Here is a 27,372-nt window from a genome sequence, read left to right as displayed (position 1 = left end):
ACAATGTAGTTGGCTTTAACTTCGTGTACATCTATGCATCCACCCAAATGCAGCTGATGTCTTATATCGTGTTGTTGTACATTTATGCACACAAAGAAAATACATATAGGCGGCAAGCTATGTGTTCGTGAAAGCATATTGTTGACGTAACGCGTTTCCTATGAGACGGCAGAGCAAACCCCTGCTTCGCGGAGACTTTGCATTGATAAAAGCGGTACGAGCAGCACCACTGATGGCCACAACGACTGCAACAGACGCAAACAGAAGCTGTTCTCTTTGTGTACATTAAACCTAGAATGTGCAGAGACGGGCAGAACATTGGATACGAAGTACTGCGACACTTTTTACCATTCGTCTTCGCCTGACTTCATTAGGTTTTGTGTCTTATGCGCACTGTCTACTTCTCACCGTAAACTCTTCCCATTAGCTTGTCTTCGCAACGATAGAAACCGCTTCATAATAACGGTAATAGCCTCCTGTTTTGTGGTTCCTAAATTACTCACTCTGCATTTCGTTCTGAAAGGTTCTGAAAATGACAATGACACTTACCGACATATTGAGCATATGAGATCAGCAGTTATCGAGAAACGAGGAAATTCTGGTGATCCGGGATTGACTGTCTGAGATATTGTTCTTTTCTTATTGTTGTGTCTGTTGTAGTTGTTGCTCACGCACGGAGTACCAGACGGCAATCACGTGTTGTTGTTATTGTTCGTTTGTTTTCTTACAGCGGAATATGGCTTATATATCCTAGCTTTCTTGAATTTAAGAACAGCACCGAACATTCATTCGTTCACGCGTTTACCGATACTCACTGGCCACCTGTTACACGTCCACCGTGGAGCAGCACCTCAATGTGCTTGTGCTCCTCGGAGCAGGCGCCGTTCCTGTCTGTTTTTCCCTCGGATTCAATAACTGTAATTCTCACACACAGCCATTCCCTCGATATATTGCAAAAGCACTAACAGGTAGCCGCTGCGTGGAGAGGGCAAAGGCTAGCTCCCTTTCCCGCTGAGTCCGAAGAAGGACGACGCATCCAAGCGGGAAGGGGAGCGTTCCCCAGCAGTGTCCGAGGGGCTAGGGACTGAGAGGCCTAGATGGGGTAAAAAGTGGGAAGAAGGAAAGAGGGGAGGCAGCGACGGAATACCCGTGGTTGGGGCTTCAGGGTTGTGCGACACACAGCGCCCCTGGCGGATGGTGAGTTTTGCTTCGAGTCCGTCGGCCGACTGGCCGACCAAGTGAGCTCCCTGGTTCTGTTACCCCTCATTCTTTCTAGCCTGCCCCCTCCTTCGCAACTGCTGCTACTGTGCGGTAGAAACCAAGGCGCTTCGATACGAATTGTGTGAGAGAAAAACCGTTGCCGGCAGCCGGATGATCCAATAGTTACTGAACGGCTGCTGGATGGCTTGATTACGTTTGAAGCTAATGTCAACTGCGGCATACGAAGACTCTAACGTGGCCGTTGGTTGATCTAGCTTCGTGAGCGCTGACTCTTTCGACCGAACTAACGCAGGTGTTCTCCACCTGCAACCGATGGCAGTGGACAATGTCTACGATTGAACAGCAGCACTGGTAGAACTTCCGTTCAGGAAAAGGGACTGCAGGTCAAGCGAATGCCTGTTTCAGGGTAAGATTGAAACAAAAAGAAAGCAGAGAGCTAGGTTGAATCGAGCGGAAATCGATGCAAACGAGAGGAAAAAGGATCAGTTTATATTTCAACCATGTTCAGTCATAATTGTTTGTTATTATGGTCATTGTTACGATCATTGGAATTTACAATAGGCTGTGGCGTGAACAGCTTCTGTTTGTTCTGTGCTGCTAAAACTCTAATACTTTTGATATTACTGGGGGGGGGGGGGGAGACACCCCCTAAACCCGGACATTACCTCCCACCTTTTAATGTATAATTTTATTCCTATACAGTGCTTTTTTGTAGAATGAAACAAACAGCATAGCGCGCTCAGTCAAGAGCTGTTTCGAGTACTTGCTAGCTATATTTCCATCTTACTTTCGCCCATCTGGGCCGAATAAACTGTTTTACAGTTTTGTCCAAATTGTATTTTTCGGGTCTCTTATTAATCGATATTATGGGAAAGTGACGCTTCGCATCTCTAACGATATATAAACGACGCATTAGTACACTAGACAAGAACGAAGGATGATGGTGCCAAATAGGCCTCGTTTTGCTTACTTCGTGCCACCTGTTCCTTTATCTCGCAGCGAACGTGGAGGTACCTTATCATTATTTTTGAAATTCATCACCGCGGCTGCTTTTTCCATGTTTTCACATCGTTTCCTGGTGTTGCAAGAGCATTCTTCGAAATACTGAAGATGACGACGGCAAAGCATAACGTCATCAGTTACAGTAGTATTCTACGCCGCTGAGCCTTTCGGAAAGGCCCCCGTACTTTGTGTGACCAGCAGCAGGTAGACGACTGAAGACGACGGCATGTATGCAAAAAGAATCGTAAATCATAAGTAACGATGACAGCTGGTGTCAAATACGTACGGTCGAGAAAAAAAGACGACCGATACAAACAACAAACATAAAAGTAAATAGGACTTAGAGGAAAATTAACACTGTGCTTTTGCAGGCCTCTTTCCCTGCACAGAAAGAAAACATGAGTGCTGAATACAGCAGAGTGTACCCGTTATAGATTCTGTAAAAAATGCAATATAACTGCTGCCTTGATTATTATATGCCTTGTATGTCTATTCATCCGTGCGTTGCATATTGTGAAAGAGCAGGGTATTGCAACCAGTTGTTTCCAAACTACCGCTGCCATTACAGTTTACAATGGAGGGTTTGCTTGCCCGGTATGTGGACCTGCGTATCGATGCTTTCGTCTACGTCTGTTCGCTTCGTAATCTGTGCTCCGATACGCTCCATTGTACGTTGTACACAAAAAAAGTAAACCGAAATAGCGGTCTCGACTAATGAGGGGGCGACGGCGTAGAGAATTCAGTCTTCATCATCGTCGTCGCTGTGGCCCGAGCTGCCATCACCACCGTCATTACTACTACTACGATTGTCATCGGTACAGCTTCTAAAATGCACAAGCAATCGACTAAAGGAAGTGTTTGCTCTATCTAGCAGAGCACAAAGGAATGATAATTAGCTCGTTTGAATCTAAGATGGCGCCAACTGTCCCCCGCGTGAGCCGCAGATGTTGGATTGTGTGGGGTTGACGAGCAAGGGTTATAGCGACACAAAAAGGAACCTGGAATAATAATCACCGATACGGTAGTAGAAGTTTGTCGACTCAATGACATAGTGTCACAAGGATCGTTTCAACAATCCACCTGAAATAATTCAATAGAAACAAGCAGTCAGAAAATTAAAAAGTATTTTTATTTTTAATCAAATCGATTTCGTCCGTTTCTAGCTTTGGTCATCCCTAGCACGATCACAGTATGTGACTCCATATGCCGACCATTACATGTAACAGTCCTCGAAAAACTACTTTTTACAATCTCGCAAAAGACAAACCAATATAAAATAAAATTTTTCTTGGGAAAATTCTCGATCCTCTGATTAGTTGACACAAGATTATTATTATAACTAAATAAGTACTGTAGACCTTTATTGAACATTGTTAGTTCCCAACAATTAAATGATAAATATCAATTTTTGGTCTTTTTGTAGTATCTTATTCCCAGCAGAGAATACTGAAAGGCCTCGTTCACTTCGAATAACTCATTGATTTCTTAGATATAATAGGAAATCGATCAGACAGACCATGGAATAAAGACATCCTTTTGCTAAATTGTGCCTATTTTTACATTTCATGAAAACAAATCTGGATTTAAAATACAAATTCGAATCTTCGACAAAATCGTCCCAAATTCGAAGTGAAGACCGCCTTAGAAACGCGGCCTGAATCTAAATTAATGTTCCAGAAAATAATTTAATTAACATATCTAATTAATAGACGTTCGATGTGATGTGTTAATAAAATGATCACATATCCTTTTTAATCTCTAAATTATAGACGACTGCATTCGAAGAGGTTATAGCGTAGAGCGTTGTTTCTTATCCATTTATGATGCGCTATACTTTATTGTTTAGGATTTGGTTCCAAGGAGTCATTACATCTTGCTACCGCTGGCCATTTACGTTACCTGTACCACTAATTGAAGATGCCCTTCGGGGTAGCGTAATCAACGGTCGTCTGGCTGAGGCGAAAATTATATGAACCCATTAGCTATATGTATGAAGACATTAATTATATATCCAGATTGTGTTTGAGTACTGCAGACTTTACTAAATACCTGTCTTTGATAACCATATCCAACGTCGACTTATAATCCATAGACCCCGCGAAGAACGCGCGTTTTGGTCCGCCACAGACACGGTGTGCCTTTTTTGGAGCAAAGTGCTACGCGTCATGAAGGTATATCGTTCTCTCCAACGTACATTCTATTCAGCCGGGATACATGAGCAAGCTTCCAAGAACCTCGTTATTCGGTGTGTGATGAAATAACCTAGAAGTTGATAGTAGCAGCTTTATTTTCGCAATCGCCTTTCAGGTCGCGTGGGTTGTGCTTTCCTTTAGGTGCAACGCTTAACGGAGCATCACTCCTGTTTGGTAATAGATGCCCATGTTGTAAGCAAGTATTAAACAGTCCTATTTAGCATGAAGATAGGTCGGCTGCAGTTTTCAAGCGCTCATTGCAAGTCAGGCTCAGACCTGTTGCCTTGTTTAACTAGAGTTGTTCCAAGGGGCGCCCCTAGTGCCCCGCGCTGTCAGAGATGTTTGTTCGTTCTATAATACTCCAGCGCATGAAAATGGTAGCCAGGGAGTGCTGTGTACTGCTACGTTCATGTTTCTGTTCTGAAGTGTTCTATTAGGATTGCAGATTTAATAGGTCACGACGCCGCCCTCTATATCTACAGCCGTTTGTATAGCTTTTTTCCTGCCTATATAACGAATCTGTGCTTCTACGATTGTAGACACTACTGACTGACCACCGATACGAGTATTCGCCAATACCAGCCTTCCATAATAGTTACGGCGGACCTCATGGCTGAGTGCTCAATTGTAGCGTCTGGTGCAGTGCAAAAGCGGCCAGATTACGACTCATATTGGATCACGGGCGTTGCCCACACGGCCTTGGGTCAGTTACGGATAATTTTAGTATTTTCGACCGAGTCTCAACGGTTATTCTCAATAAGAAACGATGTTTGGATTTCGAGGTACGGGGAACAGGGTTGTCAACTTGGGGCTCATAGCGAATATATTAAGATTTTTATGACAGAAGTTTATTATCCAGAACCTTTTGAGGTATTGTTGATTATTAAATACCAATATTTGCATATAAGTAAAAATCTTTAAATAATGACCATCAAGCTTCTTGCCTGATCGTCATTATTTAAAAAAAAATCAAGATCGCGTAATATTTTACTAGCCCCTATAAGCCGTTAGACATTGAAATGAAGATTCTGTGCCTTTGTATGCTATGATTCACACATGTATATAGCTCTCGTTTATATATATGTACCTTATATAGCGCTCGTTGAATTTCCTATACAAACTGTATGGTACACAGAATTCCCAACAGCTTACGGCCATATTTTAACGTACTAAATTGCATGATTATTATAATTATTCCTTCGTTTATAGCTTTTTCTAAAGCCTTAAAACGTTACCTGTCCGGACAGCTTGTGAACGGTCGTCTGTGCCGTTGGTTATAAATACGAAATCGTTTCAATCGACCTAGGCACCTTAATTGCAATTATGCAACGGCTTAAGACTTAATGCCACAATGAACATGTCAACACGAATTAGATCTATACGGTAACAACAATTGTCCTCGACCAAATGTCTCCAAAATACAAAATCTACACGATTATAGTATCTGCTCTGATCTAGGAAATACAACAATTTTTCAATATCACCGATATTTTCAGTAGAATCGAGGTATTTCAATATGTTAATACATGAGCTCATAAGACCCAATAAAAACGTTCAAGGAGATCGAGTGTTTGATGTTTAGCGCAGCCGCTCCGGTCAACGCCTGACCGGTCTCCATTTTTACATTCTATAACAAGTATTGAAAATGTTATATTATTGCCCAGTAAAGCAGTTATAAGCCCAGTAAAATCTTATCGAGCACATGTTAGATATCATATTCGAAATCATTTTTATACGAAATAATTTTTTTAGAGTTGAACATTAGGAAAGTTATCATAAATACTAAAACGTAGCATAATAGTAGATGTCTCTTTTGCTAAGCGAAGGATTAAGACCAAATTGGAACCACTTTTTGCAATTTACGAGCGGATACACAAGGAGGGGCAACGATAGATTTATATTAAAAAAAAAAAACTAGCCGCATAGTTGAATTAGAGTTGGAAGTAGACACGTTAATAAAGGATTCAATTCAATAAATGACTGCTAGGGCACAGTTATAACCTTACAGTGACACGCCGGCCATGGATTGCCAAAAAATACTTTTATTTCATCAGACATTGTGATTAATTTACTACGTAACAACTAGGAGTAATCTTGACAATCAAAAAAGTGTAACAAGAACTTTACGCTACTAGAGGAGTGTATGTACACACTGGCACATAAGGTAAACACGTTCTATCTATATCAACTTGTCAACCGCGTCCGCTTTATTGATTTTTTTTCTGCTTTCCTTCACTTAGAAACTATCAGGGTTTATGGTTGCGCTTGTGGGAAGGTTGTCCTGACTACCTTTTTCTGAGTACAAAGGAAATTTACTGAAGTAGCTGTTAGCTGAAAACTTAAGTTTTGTCAAACGTAAGTACGCTTCGAGAACTTTTGCTCGAAACCGAGAACGTAAAGCAAGCCTGACAAAATTGGTTTGTTGAATTCTGGAAGGGTCCGCCATCCAAATAAACCATTTGAGAAATTGCCGAGACAAGGGACCCATCTATAGCGTTTCAATCACTGGTTGATATCATAACCGTGACCCACAACAAAAATCATGCCGGTGGCAATTGCCAGCCGACAGTCTAGATTTAATACCTCGGGAAATGTTGGTGACCCAAATATTTTTGAGTATTTCAATATTTCAAACCACAAAGCTGCTTTTGTATAACACTCTTCTTAGATCCTTAGTGCATCTAATGGTATTTCAAAACATAATATTCATAATATTTTGGAAGACGATTCAGACATTTGTTTGTAACTGTTCACAGAAATTCTAACAAACAAAGACATAGGGATATTATACGTGATAGAACTGCGTGGCCCGAAGAGGCCCATGTTAACCTTCCGGTTGAACAATGTATTGACCATTTTATAGAAAATTTCCATTTTATACTTCATAAACGGTTAAATGAATGCAAGCTTATTGTATGGGCGCCGTTGTTTTGCAACAGAAAGAACTAGGGCTCATGTTGTTTGGTACAACTTCACGAGATGCCCGTCCCATGAGAGTTCGAAAATAGTGTGAGGGTACTGTTAGTCAGCGACGAACGGACGTTAAAAGCCTAGGGTGCCGTTGCTGATTTCCAGGCGCCTGCTGCACGTTACCTCAGTCCGAAACTGGCATCGAACTTTCTTGTCCATTATACTTGATTAACTTGTTTGCTGGGCTCGACCCGCCGAATGCTACCAGCTGTAAAACTGGGTCTGGATTACTGCGGCCTATTCAGTACCATAAAGTCCTCCATATACTGATCCAAACCCTGTTCACCTATGTACGTCGCTTACTGTCGTCAAACGTTGCTTCATTGCACGAAACAAAACATACCCAGAAGCTAGGCGACCTCACGTGTTTCTAATTTCGTCAGGCTAGCGTATTATTTCCACAGTATCATCTTATAAGGCGACGTCATATTTACCCAAGAACTAATAGTTGTTTTACCCATCTCTAAAAATTAAATATTACTAATTTGTCGCGATTGGATGTTCTGCTAAGCGAAATTAGGTACCGGGATGAAATTTCAGCAGACTTCAATAGGCCTAATAAACGTAAAGTAGTTTGCCAAAGGCGTTGCGCTTAATCGGGTAACATTTCCAATTCCGTCGGAAAAATTAAAAAAGAAGTTGGACGCTTTCTCAAGGGATGCGTTTAGTGCTGTGGCTGCCCCCAGGGTCTTCAGGGTGCTCATATTAACCAAGCATCTTGGTTTAGTTGAGATAGGTCATAAAATAGGACAGTTGTCCAAAATGGTCTATTCTAATTCGAATCGGATTAGACGGAATCACTGTAACAACAATGGTTGGAAATGTCGTTTATTTTCTATCTAGTCTGACTGCTAAAGGGGGGCAAGAGCTCTTCACAGATTCGCGTGGTCGAACAGCTTGATAAAATGATTTAGCGACCAGTATATGAACGCTAGATTGGTCCAAAATTAATACAAGTACTTCCAGAAGTAATTTGTAACGATTAATACCTTATGCAAAGTCGAAACGTTAAGTTACATTTGTCAATAGTGGATCCGTCTCTTGCTCGACCAATTGACCTGATAAATCCATTAGAAAGATTTGTATTATCAGCAGGCAATGCTCGTGGTTGTTAAAAGACTTGATTGATCTGAGTAAAAATGAATGGCCTCTATGTGTTCGAATATCAGAAGTATGTTTTTGATAAAAGTTTTTCGTTTAAACTAGGAGCTGCTCGATAGGTTGAGAGTTCAGTGGACTAAGAGTCCGAACTAGAGCCCAGAAGTGCTTCTCGATTGGTCTTACAATATTGCAGAGTTTTGTTATAGTACATTTTGAATAAGCTTCGATAACATTTCGGATCTTTCATACTTAAACATTGTCGAGCGCACACGTAACGGACGAAGTCGTTCGAGAAAATTGCGGCATAAATACCTGGAATGACTAATCCGTTTAACCCACAGATATATTTGGCTGCACGGAAGTTTCAATCTAGATCGGTCCTTGATTCGGTCCTAATAAACTGCAGACGTAAAAATCTTATCACATAACAACTTAATGGGTGATTCTCCATACAGCGTAAACATTAGCGGCCATTACCAGATACAGAAAATGGGTGAAGAAGGTGCTTCGCGCATATTTTGTGCTTGAACAATCAAACGTGCTCATAAAGTTAACTGGTTACGCACCGCTGAAGTGATTTTACATACATAAATTCTATTGTCTTTTACGATGCACCAGTTGGGCGCATCTATTGTCCAGATACCTGCACCTCCGTTTCACTCTTAATTACTATGACAGATTAGAGACGAAACACTTACGATTAAATTAAACTACGCCCGGACGAAACACTAACCTGGAACGGAATATTACAGTACAATAACTGACTCAATGAACAATATTATACGACCGGGCGGTAAGCAAACGCTGAATCATTGAGTCTTAGTAATCAGATAATCATTGTCAGCTGAGGGAATTGTCGTGGGGTTAGACTGCAGCTTCATATCGAGCATGTGTGCGTGCGTCTGTGCCTTCGAACGAAGCCTAGCAGCAGCGATAAGTGGTGAGCTCCGCCGGACGAGTGCCTGAACGGTCCTTTATAGCACTGGGCGTCGGCGGGCGACCTCTCGGAAGGTTAAGAGGATTCCACAGGCGTTGCAACAGCCATCTCGAATAAAAAGCTCCTCTGATACTCAGTGCCACACAAGTCCGAAGATTTTGTATATGTACCCAATAGGACGCCTACTTCACGTCAGGGGCACTTACACAACCTCTGTGTTGGGCGTGGAGCGAATAAATGGAAATTGGATCTTTTGTCTCCGCTGAAGATGTTACGTGAAAGGAGCAAACGTCAGGTGTTTCGAATCGAAATGTGAATTTTAAGGACAGTTGTGAGGCAAAGTCACTAGATTCATAAGATTATGGTAGTTGAAGCGAAAGTTGACTCAGCAAGGCTTAGACCTTGCTGATCGACCTTGGCATCTTGCTGCCCCGGCAAAGCCCTTGTGCCCTCCGTGTGTTTGGCAACAGTGATACACATACCACAGTGTATCGAACCAAATATTTTATATTATGTGGTTACTAACATTTATATTGTTAGTGATACGCGGATATATTTTAGTAAACGACTTTGTTTCTTCCTAGAGAGGGCCCCTGTTGTCTATCGATCTTCTCACTTACAGGGCTAAAAACGATATAATAGCTACGCAGCAAACCGTAGACCTCTTTGTTGATTGTGTTTTAGAAGAGCACTTTACTAGATGAAATCATTCCATTGACCTTCGCTAAGATCATCTATTATACGACCAGCACCACCATTCGTTATTATTGTTTCATATCCTTTTTCTCTGTTCTATCGACGAAAACGACGATGACGGTTGAAGTACAGTAACGTGTAATGTGTGCGTTTCCATTATGCCCAAGCACAACCATTGGGTCATACTCAAGCAAGTTACCGGGGAAACTAGCGGCAAGCTTCGTCTTTTCAACCGTTAGTACACTTAACTATGTACGCGCATTAGAGTACGTTGAGGTAAGGTTTTTGCCACTGTAGTACAGCTGAATGCAGCAATGTTATTACAGCTGGCATACTCGTATGTAATGAGGTCCCCAGGTCGAACATTTACAATAGTAGCGTCAAAAGGTGTACTCAATCAAAAAAAGGCAGTTCTAGGGTCGTTGGGTCGATATGCCACCTGTCGCAAATAAAACAAACACGCATGTTTATATACTTTCTGCTAATAGATATTATGTATGTAAATGTGTACATTTATCGAGTGAACTTGCTAGCAAAACGACACAAGTCGCCCACCGTCAAAACCCCGTCAACAACGCATTGTTTAACAAATATTGAGTTCGCTTGATATACTTGTCAGTCTAACGAGCATGATGATTTGTTATTACGATGCATTTTCGTACTTCAGTTAAACTTCCGGAGGAATAAAGCATGTTACAAAAAAATGTCCTGCACTTTTCGAGATTGAATTTTTTTTTTCGTATTTTTCACGCTATCCAGTATTAATATATATGGTACTGCAGCAATTATTACAAATAGTTACCGTCCTTTATACTTCCCGGCGCGTACAGGTCACGCGATAATGCTGACCGTACACGTCCGTCTTGGCATCCATTACATGCTACGATTCATCGCTCTATACCTTAGCGGAAGTGGTTTATCTAATCAACAAAAAACAATTCCCTGGTAAAAAGTGCTCCTTATCGTTAACGTACGATGAAATACTAAAATTTTTTAATGAAAATGTAGTAAATGTATCGATTTAGAAAGAAATTGCTTAGTTTATATTGTTGGATGCTATTTTACATGACAGTTCCACATGTAACGTTTGATTGATGTTACATAAAAACATTCGTCAACGTGGAGCCTGCGCCAACAATAAATTTACATTTTCATGTTTGTTTTGATCGATTTTTTAGGTAACTGCTATTCATTTATCAATGATGAATCGCGGCTGCTCGGTCAAAAAAAAAACCCGCCGACAAGTACTTAACTAGTACCTATAGTGCCAAAGTATATTATTAATTAACTAAAACAATCATTTTTTCGCTACACGGATTCTGTAGATCTGGTCGAGCTCTATTCAAATTCGTATAGCTATTAAATACTTCCTAAACATCTAGTTACGCTCAATTCAAATACTATGTTCTCTCCGTGAAGCTTACCTACTAATGCTAAAATCGTATAAGTCTTCGTTTGACTGGCTGAGCTGAGGCCTCTAATTCTATCGTCCTCATTACATTTCAGCCGAGTTCTGCGTAGAAAAGCTGTCCTAAGTTGATGGATAATCGCTATTGAGTTGATCGATATACCTATGTTGATTGTGCACTACCCTCTGTACCGAACTTATTTACGTATAACTATCGTTTACTGAATAATCGAAAAAAGCGGACTTTGTATCAAACCTCAGAACTCAATTTTTTTTTTTAAATTCAGCATTTGCAATGCTCATTCTACCACCCTGCTACTCATGACGAGGTCATTTATCCATAAGAAAAGTTCGATCAACAAAATTGATGTGTGCGACCCGGCGAAACCCAGTTAAGGACTAATAGCTTCATAGATTTAGAAAAACGAATAGCCCTCCATTCCTGTAAATCTTAATCTTCAAGGATAATAATAATAATATTCAAGGAGAATCCACCGTCCTATCCGTGCGTCTTTTTCTATGCCCACTTAAATTTCGACCTGACTGTCGTGTCAACTGTAAATATCCTGTAACAATTGCTTCGGCGTGCGGCATTGAAATCTATATTACCGCTGAATACGGTACATGCTCCAATAGGGACCCCTTCCTCGGCAGTCAATATTATTGATAGATATTGATATAGCCGATGCAATCCGCATCGGACGATATACGAAGCTGTTTAACTCACCGACCCCAAAAATGCCCTTTCTGGCGGAATACCTGGAATAGGCCAACCGATAACACAGCGTAACAACGAGCTTATTCCGAATGAACCTAGCCAACGTATCCAGAGGAATACGGCTAATAATTAAAAGAAATTAAAAAACGAAGCTTGTGGAAAAATCATTGATGATGATGATGATATGTATGTTGACTTTTTCCAGATCTTTTTGATTGATGTTCTTGCTATTGGCGTATGTTGTTAACCCAAAGGGCGTAGGGGGTGCCGCTGATCATTACCCGGCCTGTAATAAAGCAAGTCCCCACTTTATTTTGTCGGTATTTCCCAACGTTGTTGGTTGCTGTCGACTATCTGACTAATTATTGAAAGGTTAAAATTTTGACTAGCGTGCTTCGCGTGTTCTGGCAGCGTCTTGGTTGTGAAATTAGGAACAATGGCTGAGCCTTGTTTTAGAAAAGGCAATCTGCTGATAGCGCTCGTACTAGGGATTCGCGCACTACCTGTGACCGGACGATTTTTGGCTTGTGCCTCGGCTGATATCAGAAAGAGCTGCCTGCGTCGTTACCGAAAGATTTGAGCATCAATTTAGTGCTAAGTAATTAATGAGGGGCGATCTGGCGTCTAAAATCAACATGTTCACATCGTTTTGGTCTGTATGGTGCATTGGAGACTTTCCTCTGGCTGCCTGAGATGTCTGTAAAAAATGTTTCAAGCAAATTAAAATATGCATATGATGTATAAATGACGAAAGTAAGCAAAAATCACGCTTCCACTTCGTTTGGATACGTTTTGACGCGTCTCGCCGAACGCAGCATCGTATCGGTACGAAGCCAACCCTTTTTCCTTTTTTCCGTCTTTTCTGCTCGGCGCAATCCAGCTTGGTTGAATTTCTTCGATATTCCGACAGTTTATTTTGGTAACTGCCAATTTGCATTTCCTGGCTGCACTATGTGAGTAAGTTAGCGAATTAAACCCCGTTTACTCGAACTGAGAATTTGCGTTAGAGTTTGGCTTTCCGCGAGTCGGGATCTCGTTCACTTTCTCTCTGAAACGTTGGGCTTTTCGCCCAGCTAGAGCCCACTAATTTGGTATAGGCATATTCCTCTAGACTCCAAGCTTCTGGCCCGTTCTTCCATAGCGTCTTGGACGCGTTTCGTGGTTGGGTACAATTGACTGAAATGCATTAAAGCTTAACCTGTACCGATCGTTGTATCGATTATGGCGTAGTTGTTTACAAGGTCCACCTTCTTGGCTCTGTCAGCAGCGGCGAGCACGCACTATGGCAAAGAATGAGGAGCTAGCCAGTGTTCTTCCTACTCGTCATTTGTTATTATTGCTGTTTTTTAGACCCTTTGTTTTCCTTATCCAGACAGAAAAAAGTGTTGAGATTTTTGAGTAAGAACAATATCAAGATCGACTTATTTCGAGCTATTTTTCGTTTTTTGTTAAAACAAATTCAGCCTGGCTACATAAATAATCAAATGTGCAGTAGCAATAGTGAATGTACTTCCAGAAGTTCTATACTTGTCCCTTGTTATCCTCTTGATTTTTAATAACATTACCCGTTTTTATCAGTAGAATGAGCTAATGGGGCAGCGGGAAGGAAATGATGAAAACCTTCTAAAACTTGAAGAACAGGTTAACGTCAATTTTCTACCAATGGATATTTTTTAATCTACATTTATACTTCTTATATATATATATACACACACACCTATATACTTCGACGATGACCCACTTGTGATTACAGATTCACCCATCAGGGAGATATCATTTCCTAAGATCCATTAAAATGAGCACTTGCTTAGTTATGTTCACGTAAGCCGGTTCCATTTACGCTTTTCGTATGGTTTACAGGGCTGAACTTTTCCAAGTTGTAGCTATAATATGTAGCAACAAAATCCAGCTCATTTTAAAAATACTTCAAAAACGGCCATTAAATATTTGCTTTGCGTTTCTCCGCGTAAAGCCTCGGGTCTCATCTTTAAGTCAGTGGATGTTCTGCCGGTCCTCTACTGCATAGAATATCTTTTACTGTCATTACCTGGTGTCGTACAAATGTTTGTAATCTCTGTGTTTCTACGAGTTATACAAACGGTGCAAGTTTTAACTTAACACACAATATCTATCATCGCTATTTAGTTATTGGAGATGTATCTATGAAATTTTCTTCCGAGGTAGAGCTAGGTTATACAATTTTCATTTTGAACATTTATGTCTGTGCTTTGAAAAGCGTGTTTAAGAACTGTAATCTTTATTTCTACGACAAATCATATTAGATTGTATAAATAATTGTTCATAAGATTCATAGAAGGTGTTCATAACTGGAGTAATATAGTTGGATTTGTAATCGATGAAATATATATGAATTTTTTTTCAAAATTGAGCGAGGCAAACGAACGAAGGCAGTACTTACAGAGAGAACTGTATGTTCATGATTATCTATCATCGTTGTCTATTACATAAGAGTCATTTACGCAGCTTTATACATGACGCTAGTATCTGTATACGAATGATCATCTCTATAAAAAGAGAATTTTAACATAACAAAGAAGCATATAGTACCATAACTAATCTAGACCATGTAGGATACTATATTTGCGAGAACGTTGAATCGTTGATGAGGTTTATTCAGTAACACAGTTCGCGAAGACCCAAGTCTCTGCTGAGGGTCAGCTAAACAACATTCCGTTAATTTTCAGATGGGTCTCCATACGGTCGCAAAGCTGATCAAAGCTGAAGTTCAACAATTTCTCCCTTCCTCATACCTCATTCTGAAAAAGTCGGCTGTATTGAGCCTTAAGAAAGCTATGGACTGAACTTTTTGACCACGATGTGTGCTTGATAACTTATTGCTATAACATGGGAGTGGTAGCCAGCGAACATGCAATGATTACACTACAACTCTCTAATAGTCTTCACGGAATAGCGGAAATGTCAACAAACGATTCGAATCAAATGAAATGGTGATTATCTTTTTACGGGCTAAATAAAGGGGAATATAATAAGGTCAGGTATCCTTGATATCTCTTGAAGGCAAAAAAGGCTGCGATACTTACGCGGTCATATATTATTATTATTTATGCAATTACAGAAAACCTTAAGCGAAATTGCAGACACGAGACGACGGCTAAATTAAAGAAAAAAATAACTAGCTTAAAAACAGGAAAACGTAAATGAATCGCTAGCCGAAGTGGCAAATAAACAATGGCAATATTTATGTGTTCATGCGGAACATATACTTCGTAGGCAGATACTGCAACCGAGACTTCACTGCTTTTCAATGTAGTTTCATTTACGTACCTAATTAGGTATTTAGACAATTGCACAAAATCCTCGGCAGCATTTTTGGAGATTATGACAGACGCAGAGCTAACTTGGAAAGCTTTGTACTGGCCAAAAAATACAAAAACAATCGCTATAAATATTGATAGTAAAAACTTTTCCAAGGTTTCAAATGCGTTCTGTGAGACGGAGATCTAAGAAAAAAGCGAAAACTCGACATCAAAGGCACGTTAAGAACGGCAAACCTTGTCGACGGGAACTGGCGTCCGCTAAACTTAAATTTCATATCAAAGGAATCATGTAATGAACAAAACAATCTAACCTAACCTATTGTTATCCTAGGGAAGGCGAAACCGCAAAGGTCGACAACTTGATTTCATTAATATTTTTTGAGGCAGGATCCTCGTGAAAATAACCATTCACAGGGAACGTTAAATCTATGATACTGAAGATCATAAACCTTTGATGTACCCGAGGGAATCTAACCCAAATTGCATCACTTATCCATCTTTCAGATCTGCCTAGGAAGACAATCGGTCAACGTAGAAGCATCTATTTCGCGTTCGAGTAGACTGTTCTTCAGTAACAGTGAGATCGGGATGAGTCCAAACTAATTACATCAACACTGCCTCACGGTTTTTCTAAGTATCATACTATCACCTTTGATACATTATACATTCCGTACCGTCTATCGCCGATCTACCTTTTTATAGATGTCATAATTAGCTACAAAATTTTTAGGGTATATTATATAGAAAAATGGGATGCATGTGGGCTATCATTATTTTTTTGGAACTTAATTAAGGGCTACTAAAACATAGTCAATGTAAGGCTGAGCTGATTCGCGTACAATATACTTAAACACGAGACATATGGGTAACAGCTTAAAATAGTGCTATCTATAGCTTTTGTAACAAGGAAAAGAACAAGCCGTTTGAACCTCAAGCACTTAGGCCATTATATTGAGCAAAATAAATAAATAAGGGTTCTTTTTGCGAATGAATGACATTTATTCTCCCTTATATGTCCGTGTGAGACGATATAATGTGTCCACGTTCAATTATTAATAATAGAATCTTTACGAGTTGTAGATTTTATAAGTTCAAGCGCTGACAATTAAATGTCACTACTTTTTTCATATCAGTTGGGTCCATAGTACCGACTTCCTGCTCCCCCTTAAACAGTTCCCATCCATAATACAATATATTCAAAATGTCCAGGCTAGAGTCAGTGTTTTCGCTAGTGGAGTACTAACGGAGTCGCTGAGAGCTTTTAGCTGTGCACTCCTCAAGCACGAAGTTCAAAAAAAAAAAAGAGAAAACATTACTAGATTATATAACTTTAGATTATCTATTTTATTAGATTATATATATAAAATTGTATAACAAGCAAGTTTACCTAAAGTTAGTCTTATTTCGCAGCCTGTTTATGCTGCATGTGTTAAACTTTACCGCACGTCGCCTTGAAATGAATAAAACTAATTTTCGACACTGTTATGCCGTTTCTCAACTATGCGCTACCGAATAAATATCTGTTCTCTACGATTTTTGTGTACGGATGAGCGAAGCACGGACGCAAACGATACTGACACAACCTGAGCACGAGAAAAAAGGTTTATTACTTGGGCAACAGTTGTCTTCTCCACCGTCTCGAATCCGAAAAATAAGCGTTATCTGCGCTCCTTGCTCCTGCGGTACCTTGCTCGAAGACAGGACGGGATATACTCAACGAACGTGATAAGTGGTGAAACGTGGAATGCGGGAAGGTCGACCTTTAGAAATATGTTGTCTCTTTCTCTTGGAAGAAGTCTACAACAATAACAAATAACACTCACTGCTCATAACTCTATTGTTTGTTAAGGATGATCCTGGAAACATGTTCGTACCCGGACGGATTCATGCGCACGTGTACGAACGTGCACTTGGATTAAAATGTTCCTACCGATATTTGAATATCTGACGGCGTATTAATTACGAATCACAGTGAACTATATAAATACAAAATGAATCAGAACAAACAATTGCTAGACAGAGAAAAACTGTATTTATTAAGCTGCTATTAAGTGGTTGCTTTCGAACGTCTTCGAGCGCTTTTCAATGCCCGATTGATTAATTCGCAGTAAATAATAGGCTTTCTAAGGCCGGTTATAGCCAATCTACTCGTATATTCGGTTCCGTATTAGTCAACGATTCTGCCCAACTTTTTTTCTGTAATTGGATATATAATAATGCGCTGTTTAGGAACTATCGTTGCACTATTTATTAACATTTCCTATGATAGTACCAACGTTGAGTCGAGCGACCAGAACGTAGCCAGCTAATGATAATAGCAGCCTATCAGCCTGAAGCAGAGCCAGTTCTTAGTAAAATGATACTAATTACTCGGGTAAGACGAATACAATACGCGGTAAGGTAAATCTTAATTGCGCGGTCTTAAAAAATATACAAAAACTAAGCATTTACTTCTAGTGAAAAACTACGTACTCGACAAAAAAAAAAAGTCTTTTCTGTTTATATTTGAAAAATCGTGTTTTTTCAGTGATCATTGATAAATTGTTGCCGATGCTGGAAAGAGTGCAGCCTATCATGTGTTCCATACTTGACGTATATGACTGACATAGGGCTTTCGTTTACCGCAATCTATTCATCGATCGGTGCATCACACATAAATAGATAGTTCCACGCTTGCGTTGTGATCCCGCTGCCGTTTTGTTGACTAGACGTTCATTCCAATAAATTTCAATACGAAACTACACCGAATTAGCGGTAGGTTTTTATGGCGACAAACTCAGAGAGATGCGTTCTCAAATCAATGACACAATTTAGAAGACATTATTCAGTGTAGCCTATCAAGGAAGGAAGGACGCTATAACGACATAAGCGTCTTTCTTCAATGCAGATATTTGCTTGACAACATTTGGTTACCTCGAACGAAAAATTTATATGTCGTCACCTGATGGCTCAACTTTTCGATTCTAGTATACAACAACTATCGCTGCATTTTCTAGTTCCGCAGACATAAAATATTCACCTAATGAACTATAATTAACGATTCGTAGTACGAGAACGCAAACTCTTGTTACCGCTCAGTAATAGTTTACGTAAATGTTGCCAAAGCACTTGACAAAGCCTAATTGATATCGCAAATGTAAGTGTCACTTCATGACAACAGGAAACACTTACCTAAATTTGCTAGCGTAACAACTTTGTTTCATTTACCTCTCTCGCTGTTACAACTTCAACTTATAGTAGAATATTGAAAATATCAGCCCCTATTATGATACAGTTACTACCTACTTTTATGAACAAATATTGGCGGAGTTTTACAAACAACGAAATCTAAAGATATCAACGCTGAGCTAGTGAACTGGTTAAACATCACCGACCTCACGCTATATGTCAATTTTAGTCAAATTCAGCATTTCAAAATAGCTACAACTCAACCAGGCGCTGTATAAGAAGCACAGTTTGATAAAAGGCCCAATCGTGATATTTTCAGGTCACTTCAAACTTCTAAGCTGGATCGCAGAATATGGGCGACAGAGTCTTACGACTCTGCACCGTCCCCTACGGCAACGGTTTTCGGCACTGGTCACCTCCATAACGTCGATTTATTCAATCAGTTTTTGCCTGATACCAGTAAACATGTGTATGCAGTGACAACTGATAATATGTATCTAAAACACACACATTTCTTAACACGAGACCTGCACCAAAAACGTACTAAATTTTGGGTAATAGTGATGCACTAAGGTTCTAGAAGGGATCGTACTCGAAATTACTTAGTGTGCGATTCCAACCGGCTGACTTTTGAAATCAAAAGAACCATTTTTCCTCTGATATTGTATTCAAACGAATCCGTGATCTTTTGTCTGCTTGTCACGTTATCGGTGCCAAAGCCTAAATTAATTTGAAAAAAAATTAATGCTAGATAGCTGTAGTTATCAAATAAGTCTAAGTAGTGGTCTAATTAATTACAGATTGTGTCAATGCCTTAAGTAAGATGGGTCGCACCGTTTACGGGTCCGTAACAGCTGCTCACTATAAATCTATCAGGCGTAGGCACAACACTGATATTCTTGAATCTGTACGGATCCTTCTTTGCGTAAACACTGTTGAGTAAAACTACGAAGGATTAGTAACGTCAGCTAAGCACTGCCCATTCAATTGTACATTACCCGGAACTTGAATTTTCTTAGACCAATAATATAAATGGAGAACGTTATTGAAGATCGCAGTACCGAGTGCAGTATGACGGATCAATCCGCAATGGGGGTGAAACTCTGGGTGTCTTCTTGATCAAGATACAATCGTCGTTTTACTAACATCAAAGGAATTAAATATTAATACTAGAAAATTTTAAATAAAAAAAATAGAAAGTTATTTCCTCTTTTAGTAACAAGAATACCAAATGTCCTTCCTGCTTTATTTGTCTAATTAGAAGACCAGCTCACGTAAGAAGGGGATTGCGGCATGTCGCCATAGGCCGACTACCTTATCCCTATCCTTATATTACTTGCGGAAAATTATATATTTTCTGCGTGCGAAGAACTGCGTGTTGCAAAACATACCTAAGATACACTACACGCATAGGCACACGCCTATGAAACGGTGAAATACATTGCTTGGACAGATAGTTTTCATGTTTCGGGATGTAGGCTTGGCAACGACTCGTTCTTCTCGACAACAAAAGGTCAAAGCATCACTCATTGCACCTTTGACTCAATTTATGTCGACCTGACCTCTTTTATGAGCGAGTCCTGCAATATGATAGGTCAATGCGTTTTGTCGACCGCTATGCATAGCTTACGTTTTATAGGTTTGCCTCAGTCAGTCGTTCGGCTGCATCATTCCATATCAGATGTGGTACCGCCGCCAAAGTAATAGCACGTCCTGTAAAAGTTCACCTTTATTGTTTGTTTTACATTCTGTTTCAGCATGATATCTATGTATATGAATTTGTATGTACGTATATAGTTGCAGTTTATATAAAAAAACAAACCTCATAGATTTTTCTCAAGCCAGGAGATACTGTGGCCAACTGTTTGTCCGGAGCATGCTGTTCAGCTAAAGCCACGCTAACGGATTTTTCCGAAACTTGTCGTGGGTTGGCTGGCCATTCCACGGTGCTCGTGTGACGACACCTAATCTGGTTCGAATTGGAATAATCTCAAGGAGTTCCACTAAGGTACTCGGACAATAGTATCGTCTTTTGGGGTCAGAGAGGACTATTGCTCATCATATCTTAAGGCAGCATTGACGGATCGCAACGCCGCAAGGTTACATTACTCTAATATCCAGTAAGATTACGATTGTTTTGCACTTTTCAACGGCAAAATTAATACAGTGATAAGCACTAAATCTATATTTGCCGACCAAATGGTAAGCATTGAATGTACTATGATACGATTCAATCTATTTTGTTCATTCACATATGGTTTCAGGAACACACTGAAACACGTTATGGAATATTTGATGAAAGTCGTTCTGAATCCTGGTGTCCCCTCAGAATACCGTCTATGATCTGAAAACGATTCTATTAGAAGTCATAGAGAGCGCAATCTCGGGAACCAGTTTCCAGTAGAGTCCCTAGAGGCCGAAAACATAGTGAACTTTTACTGACAATCATAATACTCTGTAGTACTTAGCACACATTCAAATTAACTATTTTGCTTCAAGTTCTACCTAACTAACGTAATTTCTCCAAATAGTAGCTTCAGAAGCTAAAATCAGTGACTGTTTTCACTAACGAAGGGCGTGCACAATTTCACCCCTCTGATGGGGGGTTTGATTGATACTTGTGGAACATTACTGTTGAAAGTATGTCTTCACACTTCCTTGTGCTTTACTTTTTTACGTTCATTTTTGCAACTATTATAATCAATACATAGTGACAAGGAAAACTACAAAAACTGTTGTTTGCACTATAAAAATAAACATATTTATTCACTTTAGTTAAACCACAGTTGTAGGGGAACACACATAGCTCTATTTTGGCAATGCGAAAATCACTATAGGTCACTAAAATGATCATAATTTTGCATAATACAGGATCTAATAAAAAAAAACATCGAAATACTTTCCAAGTTCACTCTATGATTCGTTTCACGCGGTCAGTTTTTCTCTAATCGCGTAATAATATAAACTGGCAAAAGTTCAATTATATTCCTAAGACATTCTCAAATTATAGCCGTTGATTTGATACATACATAGCTACAATAAAATTTGGATAGATCTGAATTTTTAGCTTGGCGAGGTCTTCATCAAAGGACATACCTAGCATCCTAGTTTGGGAGAAACTGAGAAATAGTCGGGTAGTCTGATGGAACTAACCCAAGTGGATGATTAACAAGCACGCCGTCACTTACAAGTCAGGATGAAAGCATAATTTTATAATAAGCAGCTGTCTACCTATGAAGAGTCCGACCACCTATGCATCATTTTATGTAGTAAAGCCCACACCAATTAGCTTGCCATGATACGGTAGATTAGGCATTTTTAATTCGGATTGTTAAAAATTTTAATCTGACGAGTTTTTTTTTAAAGGAACGTCTCATAACTTTACACGAGTCAAAACCACCCCGTTTTGAAGGTGATTTTATCGCCAGGCACAAAACAAAAAATCAGCTTTTTAATTGCGCAGGTTAGAAAAAAGACAGCTAAATTTTTATGTGAGTGGTGTTTAATGGAAGGGTCATTTTTATTAGCCAACTACTCCTGATAAAATAAACATTATTACAGTCGAATCCTATCTAATAATAAATACTTTAGATAGGGCTGCTTTTTGTGCTAAAGGGCTAAGTTGCTATTATGTCGATTTTACTCTCTTGTCTTCCTCTGAATGATACAGCATTTGATTTGGAGTATTCACGGTGAAATTAGGCTCCGAACATTGGCTAAACGTACAGCAAACGTGGTAAAATATAGGGTTTCCGTACACAGAGGCCCCTATATTTCGAGATTTTACGTCCAGTTTCACCGTTTAGCGTTTGACCATAGCTTGCTTCCACTAGCAGGGCTCGAACCTACATCCAACGTGTCCCTAAAATTAGCACGCAATTACGTTACCCGCTAATCCATTACGCAGACGGTGACGCCACGGCCGAGTTAAATACATAAATCTACCCTTAAACTATAAATGAGAAATTTTCCAAAGTTTACTTAGAATCGCTTTCTGAGGCTAACTGAAGTGAACTCAAAAAGTAACAGGAGGCTTTCCATGTACGTTTGGTGAAAATTTTTTCAACTATTTTCATGATTTTCGGATCTCGGCTTGGATTGCAATATGATAATTTGTGTTAAGAAGTGAAAAAAAAAAAAACTTTCCGCTTGAATCAGGAGACAGGCACAACGGTTGAAAAGTACTGAAGCATCAAAACGAAAAGGTTGCTTGTTAATTGGCACGCTACAAAAAAAGACAGAGAATTGGGCTTCCGAAACATTTAGGTTTTTTACATTTTTTCATCATGACGCTGAATGTCGCTTTTAGCAAAATAACTCAAAACTTCAAAAAGATATTAACGTTTTCATTTGTCGCTTACTTTTGACAAATAATAAGCTAAGCCAAAAACGGGTGACAAAATAACCCACGCCGAATATGGCCGTAATCCTTAAACGGGATCATGGGTTAATAAACGGACTAACTTGAACCACGCTGTGATATCACTGAAGCTAAGAAAGCATTGCTATGAGATAACATCTATAACTGTAACGCACCCCTGAAGGTATACAGAAATACAGGGCGCGAAAATAACTGTAGATTCAAAATTCGTTATCGGACCGCCTAAAAGCGCGTTCGTTTTCTATTGGATTCGAACAAGCGAGAGGGTTGTTGGATGAACTCTTCATACGGATAATGCGCGTCGACGGGACAACTGTACGAGCCTGTATTTTCGAAATTAAATATAGAACAATGGGGCGTATCATAATAATGTATATCACTGCCCATTTAAGTATGTCAGCGAAAGATATGCAATTCTAATTGTGAATAGTCTCATGTGCTCAGAATTGCGGATCTGTTCTTGTAGATATTATAGAAGAACAGCCGGCTTTGTAAACTACTACTTTTCTATGATGGTCTAGGCGATGTCGTTCACCGAGCATTCCTAGATATAACCAATAGATTATAACTAATCGACAATTAGTATAACTAACATATTCTACAAGTAACTTCGGATTATTTTTCTTTTTCGGTTTAAATATATAGATATCTTATATTTGAATTTCCAATTGATCCCTTGATGAACTGAAATATATTTCGGTTACTTAGTAAAAGAAGTGTGGGCGAGATATGCCTCTGTAATATCACACTTCAAAACCATCTTATTGCTTTGCGAATTAACTTCCTATCCCTTCTCTTGTATGTAAAAAAAAAAGAACTCAACTTTGACTTCAATCATACCCAAGTTTACTTCCTAAAAAATCTTACAGTTACAATACAGCGTCGAAACAGTTGCCGCTCCCCTGGACAGTAAATCTATATTTACCCGGCAACTTGCGAATAGTACTCTTGAGTTTTCAACCGAAGACAGACTAAATCTGTAACTTCGTTTTCTGACCATTACAGTCGCTTGAGATTTCCTCGCGAACAGATGTATATAACCTAGATGAACAAGAATCAGCTGTGAAACATAAATCACTTCGAGGATCTATATAAGCTTTCCAATGTAATTTAAAGATGCTTTATTGTGGCTTAAGAATCGTGTCTCACACAAACAAACGATTTGCTTAAATGTCTCCAATAAGGTAAGCTTATATCGTAACCACAAGTGTCCTGACGTAATTTTGTTCATTATACAAGAGTATTTAGACACTAAACTTTAAGTCTAAACCATATCTTTATTTTAGTCCCTTTGAGAAGAAATTAGAAACATTCGCTTGTTGGGTGAATTGTTGAAAAAGAACTGAGCGTTTGTGTTGCATTCACGATGCCTTCTTAACCTGTATCAGGGTTTTAGGACAATTCAAAAACTATGTGAATTAACTACTATGCATTATGGTTCATTCGCCATTAGTATACCATAATTTACAGGGCAGAATCAAGATATGCTTTTTGAATCTAATTAGTCCGTATTCAACTGCTTTAAAAATATAATTAAGAAAAACGGTTTTTATCTCCGTGTTAGAGAATTCACCCTATCACGTTGTCCTTTCGCCTCGTGTTAAGCAGATTCGCCACTTTAAGTCTATAGAAATTACAAAACTAGAAAACATTCGTATCACAGGAGTCTCATTGTAAGCTTATTGTAATAGAATAGATTAAACGAGGCTAGATTTCATATTATGAGTACTTAAAAGAAGCATTGTTTACACAACTTTATTAAAAAGCACTATCAGTAAGTAATAATTAATATAGGATTTATATGTGCATAAATATTAAAAAAAAAATTGTAAAGCAGTTACCAAAAGTGTAGCATTCTTTTATGTCATGTTTCCATGTTCTTGCAACAGACTCTAATTTCCATGTTAAAAGCTGAACGGAGAATGTTCGAAAAGCCCCCCGCTTTAAAAGAATCCTTTAAAATTCAATGTGAAAAATCACATCAGAACGTCTTTCTAACGTTTTAGTTTTTCTAAACTGATGCACAAAGCCAGTCAATGGAATATTGTGTCGATATTACGCTCCTACTACTATTATTACTTTCAAAAATATCGTTTGACATATATATATATATATGATGACGTTCACAGTATCAGGAGCCGCTACCCTGTATTAGCTACCACTTCTAAAACGGTAGATGTTAGAGTTAGAGATCGATAGTTACTTAACATTTACGAATACAATGTGAGAATAGTCGGGTTTGTATACTGGGAGAATTTATCATTATTGCAACAGAGCATGTCCCTGGGCTAAAATAGGGAAGGAAAGAGAAAATTTTGAAAAATTGCAGCAATATTAAAAATATGATCATCATGAGAACAAAATTCGCGGAGAAATATCATATAGTAAGAAATTAAATATTGCTTATATCCAAACTAATGTCTTATGCAAGGCGCGCAACTTTTCCCCGTATTCTAGCTGCAGAAAAATGATCATTGTGAAAATACAACTGAAACAAGTAAGGTTTTTAACCAATTTCTCTATGCACAAATCCAAACATATACAAACCCTTTTTTTTAATCAAAACAAGTTTCCAAATAACGCATTTGCACTAATGCAACTGCCAATAAACGAACACAAACTACCATATCACTTTTCCTACTATTCCCCTTTCCTAACCGTCAATTTACAACACTTTTCACTTACATTTTCCACTCTGGATAACGATAAGCCGATATACTGGACGACGATAAGCTGGATAACGATAGGATACCGACGAAGCATTTAGCCTGATATTTTCGAGTAACAGTAAATCGAGCTCACGTAAGGCTCTGGATCGACAACGTGACCAACAGCCTACAAAAACACTGTCAAGAAATTAGGGAACTACACAAGCGAGAAGAAGGTTTCTAGCAATAGTAACCAAATCTACCGGGTTTTACAGAATTAAACAAGCCGAAACTTTTGCAGTAGGAATAGCGGGATGCGTAGATAAAATTTTGGGAACATACGTTGTAGTCACTCAGTTACGGCTAACATTTACGCCAAGATTCATCGAGGAGAGAACCAAGCTCACCAACAATCCAGTACTAAAAAAGAGAGAAGCAAAACAGCAGATTATGAAAGAATGGCAGGAGGAGCAGAGCACTCCAACATAGCATGCACCAGAAAAGTGGACGAGTGGCGAGATCTTCGGTCTGACTAAGTGGTTCGGCCGGAATCCTGGTGCCATTACTGATTACTAATGGTAATGCAAGTTACCGGGAGGACTTGTATAAGATAAAAAAGTCTGAAAACGTCGCATATGCGACGTGTGACACATGGAGGCGCTGACAGCGACGTAATCCGCATCATTTTCCTACCTAGCTCTCGAGATCGATTGCAGAAGATTTGATCTTATCAATTTGATTATTGAGTACAGAAGTGTAGAGCAGAACTGAATCGTGAGGAAGGAAAAATGAATAAAAAATTATATAAAAGAGAAAGAGGAAAAGGAAGATGGCACGCGAAATAGACAAAACAAGAGAGCAAACGCAACCTCTAAAAGCCGTTCTAATGATCGAATTTGAAAACAGACGATAAATAAAGGTAGTTTTGTCTATGACAAAACCGAAGTACTACGAGAGGGGTTCAGGTAGGGAGCGCGACAGGCACGTGACTAACATCCGATAGGGTCGAATTCCATACAACTACCTATGCGCAACACGTAAAGCCATAGACAGACTTCGCTTCGTGCTGGGAGCCAACCGTCTGATGGAATGCCTTACGGACGCAAAACTCGAAACAGAAACATAGAGAGGTGTTGTATTATTTCGCAGCTTGTTTTCTAGATTTTTTTTCTCACCTACCTTTCGGTGTTCTTTTGTCCGCAGTCGGTTCTATGACTCCATTACAATAACTATTTGCTAAATAATAGTAATAATAAACGTAACAAAAACACCTTATTCAGCGCTGATAACAACATACAAATTTTAAACAGTAACTATGTCCTGATGGCAATGATTACTGATTGAAATCAAGATATACATACATCAAAGCTTTCGCAGTGGCCGTCCAAATGTCAATGTAAATACATTGCAATCATCGGATAAATTGAAGTACAATGAGCCATTATGATATGCATCTGGAGATCCGATATCTATGTATTGCTTAAGTTCTATCGACATCTCTGTTATAAACAATAGTAGCTTCTGGCGAAACTAGGGGTTATCAGATGGATATCGGGCAGTTATTATATAGGAATTGGTGGTGTTGGATTGAGACCTAGATTTAGATAAGATTTGACACTATTGATCGGAAT

At 39.2% G+C, this 27,372-nt stretch overlaps 2 long non-coding RNA genes across 2 annotated transcripts; one reads left to right on the top strand and one right to left on the bottom strand.

Moving 5' to 3' along the window:
* The first annotated feature begins 1,253 nt into the window (after positions 1-1,253).
* LOC147753730 (uncharacterized) lies at positions 1,254-16,854 on the top strand. The gene is made up of 2 exons (XR_015310302.1): positions 1,254-1,627; positions 16,049-16,854. It is a non-coding gene; the product is annotated as an uncharacterized LOC147753730 (long non-coding RNA).
* A 4,655-nt stretch (positions 16,855-21,509) lies between these two features.
* On the bottom strand, positions 21,510-27,372 carry LOC147753729 (uncharacterized). Its single transcript, XR_015310301.1, has 3 exons — positions 27,103-27,372; positions 25,779-25,928; positions 21,510-22,574 (listed from the first exon to the last, which is right to left on the bottom strand). It is a non-coding gene; the product is annotated as an uncharacterized LOC147753729 (long non-coding RNA).

The sequence above is a fragment of the Varroa jacobsoni genome, unplaced genomic scaffold (assembly GCF_002532875.2).
Source record: "Varroa jacobsoni isolate VJ856 unplaced genomic scaffold, vjacob_1.0 scaffold_267, whole genome shotgun sequence".
Taxonomy (NCBI): domain Eukaryota; kingdom Metazoa; phylum Arthropoda; class Arachnida; order Mesostigmata; family Varroidae; genus Varroa; species Varroa jacobsoni.
Note: the sequence above shows the minus strand (reverse complement) of the source record. Positions and strands in the feature narration are given on the sequence as shown.